Below are 7596 nucleotides of genomic sequence, written 5' to 3'. Positions count from 1 at the left end.
TTTCTAACCCCAGAAATACACTGTAAGATACATAAGATACATCTTAGAACATCCCTAATGTGTATGTGCATACACATTAGGGATGTTCTTTTCTTTACATTTGGATGATTTAATTGTTAATGTTTTGTTTAATGTTCTGTATGTCATATGTTTGGTTTTGATGTAATTTTATTGTGTAATAAGTGTTAATACTGATATTATCTTAATAGGTAAAAAGAGCTATAGACTTGAGACTTTGACTTGAGTCAGGCTTACTTCACAAAAATAAGGACGAGAGACTCAAAAGACTAAGCCTTGAACTCGGGTCCTGTGAGACTTGTCTTACTTGATTCTTGATTCCTTAAAGACTTGCAATGAGATTTGGAAACATGAACATTCAGGTCTCCAGTTTTTTAAAATTAGGAGCACCGACAGGCAGGTGTTGCATAGCTACACACCTTAAATATTTAATTATTAGGCCTATGCTTTTAAAGAACTTCATCGCAGTTACGTAAAAAAAAACACAAATAATATCTTTGACATGGAACATGTTTCAGTTGCAGCAGAGACCTGATAGATAGATAGATAGATAGATAGATAGATAGATAGATAGATAGATACTGGCAGACTTGTTTACAACTCCTCATTTCCTCACTTCAAACGAAGGCTCAGGGCTGAGCGAGTGGAGTGTGTGAGGACTGGAAGAGCCAGAGGAACGCATTTCAAGATGAAAAGAAAAAAGCCATCGGGGGGGTGCAGGTCAAAAAAACAAAAAAAGAAGAAGAGAAGCAGGCCAAACATAAAGGTATGTAGTTTCCTAAGTTTTGTTATGTTTGTTATGTAGCTAGCTAGCTCCTAATGTAGTTAGCTGGCTAGCTAATGTTAGCTGCTTTCACTAGAGCTGTGTCTTAAATCACATACTTCTTTTAGTACACTTTCATGTAGTACATTGTGTACACTATGTACTTACTGGTGTAGTGACCGAATTTCGATAGGGTAGTGTTGTCTCAAATCAAGCACGGCTGTTGTGCACCTAACGGAAATGACGATCGCAAATTAGCATTAGCTAGCATTAGCATTCACCAAATCATAACAGACTGCTAAATTAACCTAATAAACATACTGATGGCTTATATCAGTCAACAGTATAGTGGTGCTTAGTGCTAAAAAACACATGTATAACTTAGATTTGTATAACGCAGCGATGTTCACGTTAGTTACAACATCCTCGGCCGCCATTTCCAGATTGAAATGTGGTCCCTCCCCTTCCGCTACGTAGCCAAGATGGCGACCATTGAGGGCGAGAAATGTCCATATGTCCACTCTCAACTTTTTGACCGTTTTGAGATCACCATCCGTGTACTCACAGTGCACTGCATTTTTCCATACTTCTCAGTGTGAACGCACTCATGCAATCAAAATTTTAAGTGTAAGTACAGAAGTATGCGATTTGAAACACAGCATAGGTAAACTACATTGGAAAGTGCTAGCTAATGTTAGCCCTCTAGGATAGCTAGCTGGCATGAACTCAGCATCTAACATTGATGTAAGCTAAGTTAGCTAGCTTTATTAGCTAATCACATTGTCTTTTATATTATTTAACATACACTTTTAAAATATGTACAATCACCATCTGTCACAACTGGTGAAGGCCCAAGTACATCCACAGATGTGTGTATTTGCTCATGTGAGTGAGTGCAACATGTTCATTTAGACATTCCAGATGGTAAATAACCTAATGTAAATACTACATGTAATGCTATATACAATCTAATTAATCAACTTTTTCCTGTTTCAAGAAACATGTCAACAGTTGGCTCCATCATCTTCTTCTGATGATGATAAGAGCACAACAGATTCCACCTTGTCACTTTTCTCCGGTGTGTGAATACATGAATACAAACATATGCACAACTTTAAGTGTCACCTCGTTTAATAGCCACCTCATTTGTACAACCGTAATTGTCTACACACTCCATTTGTCTCAGTCAGTTGATTCAAGTAAATTCCTTATTAAAGATTAAATAATGACCTGTGTTCATGTGTGAAGCTTGTGTGAACATGAGGTGAGAATAAGTGTAATAAGTGTATTATCTGCCATCCATGCAGAAGCACCAGATACAGCCGCCTCTGCCCAGCCTTCAGAGCCGCACACACCTGCTGCTGCTGAGACAGATGAGCCACTTTCGCAGCACATGTATTGATTCATTTATCCCTCCTCCACCTCCACCCCCTCTAAACAATGTCAGTGGTGTTTATCCTAACCCTGGTCCTCCTAAAATCCACAACCATCTCCTTTGTCTTGGCCACATTCAGGAGCACCACACCAGACCACACCAAGTGGTGCACCGCATCTCTGTTCTCTGCCTCCTGCTCACTGCTGAGTCACCCCACAACCACAATGTCATCTGAAAACTTCTGCAGATGACAGGACTCTGAGTTGTACTGAAAGTCAGAGGTGTTCAGGGGGAAAGGTGAGAGGACGGTCCCCTGCAGTGCAGCTGTGCAACTAACCACCTGTTCAAAGACACATCTGCTCAGCCGCACAAACTGTGGTCTGTCTGTCAGATAGTCAGTAACTCAGGAGGTTATGGAGGCATCTACCTGCATCCTCAGGAGCTTCTCTCCAAACAGCACAGGCTGGATTGTGTTAAAAGCAGATCAAAGACTTGCATCTTGTCTTATAATGATAGTGGGTTGGGTCTGAAGACTTAGAAGTTTGAAAATGAAAAAAAAAATCCAGTGTTGCAAAATTAGGAAGACGTGACGTTACCAGATCTCCAACTGAACTGTTGGTGATGGAGTTGCGTTGTGGGTAATGTAGGCGCCAGCTTTTGACAAGGAAGAAGAATGAATGGAATAAAAATGACAACATCCGGTTGTGCTGCAACTGACAATGGTATAGGAGTGTAGTGCTAAATCGATGGAGTACTCTTCTAATGTGAGAAATCTGTCACCATTATCACAATCATTTGTCAATCAACCAATCAGTGACTGTTTTCTGTTGCTCAAATTGCAGTGAAGAGTCTGATCAGCTGTAGCTGAGGACACCTTTCTATGTTCTGTTTTATAATTTTGACAAGAAATGACAAATTCATTCTGCTCCTTATTCATACAAGTTTCTTAAGTTCATAAAGTATTAATTGTTTGTCTTTTGTTTTCAGACAGTGGAACACAAACACAGTAGGCACTAGAGCCTTGGGGATGCTTTGCTGATTCAGGTAATGGATATCATAAACAGACTGACTGTAGAGTCTGTTTCAGTTTATCACAGTTAGTAGTTTCGGCGTATGATTTTTTTTTTTTTGTTTGTTTCTTTGTTTATATTTTGTATCTCGTTGGTGGGCAACTTGAAAGTATTCTTACGAGTTATTACAGTATAATAAAGGATAAAAGAGACCATTTCCCATTTAGAATAAGTAAAGTAACATAATTACTATGAAAAGTTACTTCTCCATTGGGAGTGAGGTCGTTTCATACACAGAACATGCTAGAAAGTGATTTTTAAGCATCTTTTACTCCTCTGCCTGTTGAAGTAAGGTTTGAGTTACTGCTATTGATCCACAATCCTGTCAAACAATTTTACAACATGGCATTATAAAAACCATAAGCCACCTTTGGCTGTAAAAACTAATATTTACTGTGTAGCAAACAAAGCTAAATCTAAGACAGAGAGCGGGAGGGGGGGAGTTGATGCAGAGCAAATAAGCAGTTGCACCCTGCTTAACATATGAACACACACACACACACAACACTTAATTGTAATTCTGTAATTTGTTCGGAGAACACTGCGGTGTTTTGTCACATACGGAAAATCACAATCATTCTTGAGAAAAAAACATACACACAAAGAAATGCACACTCACACACACACACGCAGATTTGTGACAACTGCGCTCTTTTTCCTCAGGAGGGAAGCTGATACAAACATAAAAGCAGAAAAATTCATATTGGCTTCTCAAAGTGTCTCTGTTCTCCCCTGGGTGAGTAAACATTAGCATTCCAGTGATTCTCTGTAATATCTTAATCTGCTGTGTGTCAGTCTGCAGTTTCCTCTGTTAAAACGGGCTCTCATTTACTGTCGTGGACCTCTTGTTTCACTGTTGTTTCAGAATCTCTTACAGCAGATAGATAATTATCCATAATTCTAGGTCGTGTTGACAAGAATCATTTCCATAAAGTTTAAATTTACTGTGTGCTTCTTCACATAACCTGTGGAGGATTAAAAGGGATACGGGCCTTCCAGCTGGAGGTGCATCCATGGGTGAAAAAAAAGAACAAAAAAATATCACTTTTAAAGGGGAGAAAAGGCATTACCTACCTTTCTGACATATCTGCAGATTACAGACTTAACAGAAGTACCTGCCAGAAGCAAATCAACACCTGATGTAGAGAGGAATTATATTAAGACTTGCAGTTCTGTTTTTTCAAGTATATTCCAGTTATGAGGAGACTTATCAATCTGCAAAATGAAAAGGTTTTTGATGTGTTTCATATGTGTAGAAAAGAAGATAATGGTATGAAGCGAAAATAACAAATAACATTCTGCTGTTTTTAGGCCGAATCCGACATCGATTCTCTCTTTCAGTCTTGCCGATAGTACAGAAGGTCCCACCACAAGGACCTGCGTAACTGCAGGAGCAATTCCTTGAACGCAGAACTGTTTTTGGAATTTTCTTCTTTTGTTCATAAAGAACCTTGTCCCATTTCTGGTTCCTGACGGTAAACTGTCGGCCTTTAAAATTAAGTACTTTTTGATGGGGTGCAGGCTCAGCTGGCAAAACTGCTGGCAACTTGATTGAAAAGAAAAACAGCAAGAAGAGCAAAGGAGAGCAGAGATACAAAAGCTGTTTTTTGAGTTATATAACTTTATATTACAAAGAATTGTTATTCTTAGACTTTTTACAGTCAAACTAAAAGTCAAGTATGATATGAGATGTACAAAACTGATATTTTACTTTTTTATTTGTCCACAGGTTAACTCATTATCACTCATCATCAACTCTAAAGTGTGCATACACACCCACAACACACACACACTTAATTCCCCTTCTGAGGGCAGATCATTACCTCAGCCCACCGCCTGCTGTTCACATCTCACTGGGTTTCAGCTTAACAGTTACACGGTATCGATGTTCAGTACTCTGCGTTAGAGCATTCAGCATGTAAAATCCCCTCTGAAGGCTATAGAGGGCCAGCTGTCAGGCACAGACCATGTAGCCACAACACCTCTGGATTGAATCTGGCCTGGGGCTTTTGATGCATGACATGCCTCTCTCGCTCTCTCTCTCTCTCTCTCTCTGTATCCGTGTTTCCTGTCACTCAGCTGTCATACCGTCCAATAAAGGCAAAATATCCAAAAGCATTAATTCACCTGCACTGCTCAGCCTCGGGACCAATTGGACCACTTCTTTCAACGTCTCTACTATAAGTGTTCTGCTGAAAGGTTTTAAAGGCTTAAATATATCCCCGCACTAAAGAGGCATCATCAAATTTCAGCAACACCAAGCTAATGTAGCAGCTGATCCTTCTGGCTTTGAGCAGCAAGAAACTGTTGCAGCCAATTATAACAATTGTTCTTTCTTGAAATGACCCGATTGTCCTTTTATTAAACTTCACTTACTAGTAAGATTAACCAGACGCTGTGACTGATATTTGAACCTGAAACAACTCATCAAGTCACCAACTCAGAAACTGCATCGTCATCCACGTTGTTGATCTTGGATGATCTGTCAATCAAAAAAAGCAGCTGATAGTCCATTTGTGGCCAAGATTCACAATAAACACTGATTAAGATTTTAACACGAGTTGCTTCAGACTGCACTATTTATGTTTTTGTTTTAAGGGCCACAAATTACAGCTGAAGACACCACATCCATCTCCAGGATTCAACCTTAACCCCGATCTTTGTGTCCTGATGCTACTATGATGTACCTGTGTGTATCTCACTGTGAATATTTTAACCAGTGTTATTAGCTTGCTTCAAAACAATAAAGCAGCTCCAGAGATGTTTTCACAAAGAAAAATGCACCACCTTATTGCGCTGCTAATAATGTATTTTTTTATGGCAACGTGCATCATCAGTGCAGACATGCAGTAGAGTCGTAGCTGGATTAAAATGTTGCTAAAATGTTCTTCAATGGGAGATCTTTGCACATCAACATAATCAGAGTTTGGGGCTTACTTTTGCTCCACCTTACTCACAATACTGGTTAATCATGTTGGATTGTATGCAAACTATCAAGTTCTTGTATTTTTTTTCTTTACTGTTTCTGCAGCTGGAAACATGAACTTACCAGGTAATTAGAAGAGAATAAAACAGACGGCTGACATACTGGTGTGTTATGGCATTCAGCATCTGAGTGTAGCAAAATGGACATTTATTTACATGAAAATGTCATGGATTATTACCATAACAGTGATTTAAAGCAGGCATTGAAATCGATAACCTATAAACTAAACAGCTCTGGTATTATAAAACACAGGAACCTTCTTGCGGGAGCTCTACCGCTCTCTCACAATCGAGTATAAACAATTGAGGGCATAATATCAACGGGGTGATGTAATCACTACGGTGATGTGATCCACTTTGTTTCCGCAAGTAACTCACTTAGAGACACATTACGCAGGATGGATGAATGGACGGATGGAGGGATGAATGGATGAGGAGGAGAGGAGGCAGGGTGCAAGAGAAAGAAAGAGAAAAAGGAGATGGATGAGTTTAAGAGAGGGAGGGAGTGTAAACAGAGAGAAAAAGAGGGGAGAAAAGGGGGAGCAAAGGGAGGATGGAGGTTGAAAGAGGAGATGAAAGGAAGAGGAGAGGTTAACTGAGAAGGAGGATAGACAGATTTATTTGTAGAAAGGTGAGGTCAGATCACTTAAGAGATGAAAAAGAGGTCAGAGGAAAGAGGTGTTTTAGCAAAAAAGAGCGAGGAGGTGAAGAGAACCCAGTCAAAGAGAAGAAGAGAGGGATGAACCAGTGACTGAGAGAGAACATGACAGAGATAGAAGCAGAGCGATATTAGATAAACTAATTACAACAGACCCTCCTTTTCCTGCACTCTCGCTGCCTCCATCTATATATCCATCAATCTCTTCTGCCGGTCATCACCTCATTCTCTCCAACTTTCCCGGAATAAAAGCGTGATGTTTTCCCGCTGATGGCGAGCGGCTCTGCTTCCCGCAGGCTCTTTAAAGTGAAATCGGATAGATGTACATCCAATCGGAAAGCTTTTAACTAGCAGAGCTATGGGTTGCCAGGTGGGTAAAGTATTTAGCAGTCGGGACACTCAGAGTGTGTTTGTGTGTGTGTGTGTGTGTGTGTGTGTGTGTGGTCCAAGTATTCCTCATGTTGTGGGGACGTAAATCTGTTAACACAGTCATGTTAAGGTTAGTTTAGGGTTATATTAAGGTTAGGATTAGGGTTAGGCAAGGATAAGTCAATGTAATGTCCTCTGAAGTGATGGAAACGTGTGTGTGTGTGTGTGTGTGTGTGTTGTGGAGTTATGAGTGTGTGCATAATGTATGTCAGTGAGTGAGGAGTAAAGCATTTAGTGGTGAAGGATCTTTTTCTGTGTTTTGTGTGAGTAAAAAAGTGTTTTTGTGTGTGTGTCTTTA

The 7596-nt window shown here is 39.9% G+C and overlaps 1 long non-coding RNA gene across 2 annotated transcripts; it reads left to right on the top strand.

Annotated features, from left to right (window-relative positions):
* The first annotated feature begins 1581 nt into the window (after nucleotides 1-1581).
* LOC121912246 lies at nucleotides 1582-6664 on the top strand. Of its 2 annotated transcripts, none has more exons than XR_006100039.1 (6): nucleotides 1582-1859; nucleotides 2089-2176; nucleotides 2296-2453; nucleotides 3144-3200; nucleotides 3890-3962; nucleotides 4956-6664. It is a non-coding gene; the product is annotated as an uncharacterized LOC121912246 (long non-coding RNA). The 2 variants fall into 2 exon arrangements; XR_006100040.1 differs by having other exon boundaries at nucleotides 4538-6664.
* The last annotated feature ends 932 nt before the right edge of the window (nucleotides 6665-7596 follow it).

This window comes from Thunnus maccoyii, chromosome 14, assembly GCF_910596095.1.
Source record: "Thunnus maccoyii chromosome 14, fThuMac1.1, whole genome shotgun sequence".
Lineage (NCBI taxonomy): Eukaryota > Metazoa > Chordata > Actinopteri > Scombriformes > Scombridae > Thunnus > Thunnus maccoyii.
The sequence above is the reverse complement of the archived record's forward strand: the minus strand, read 5'-3'. Positions and strand labels throughout refer to the sequence as shown.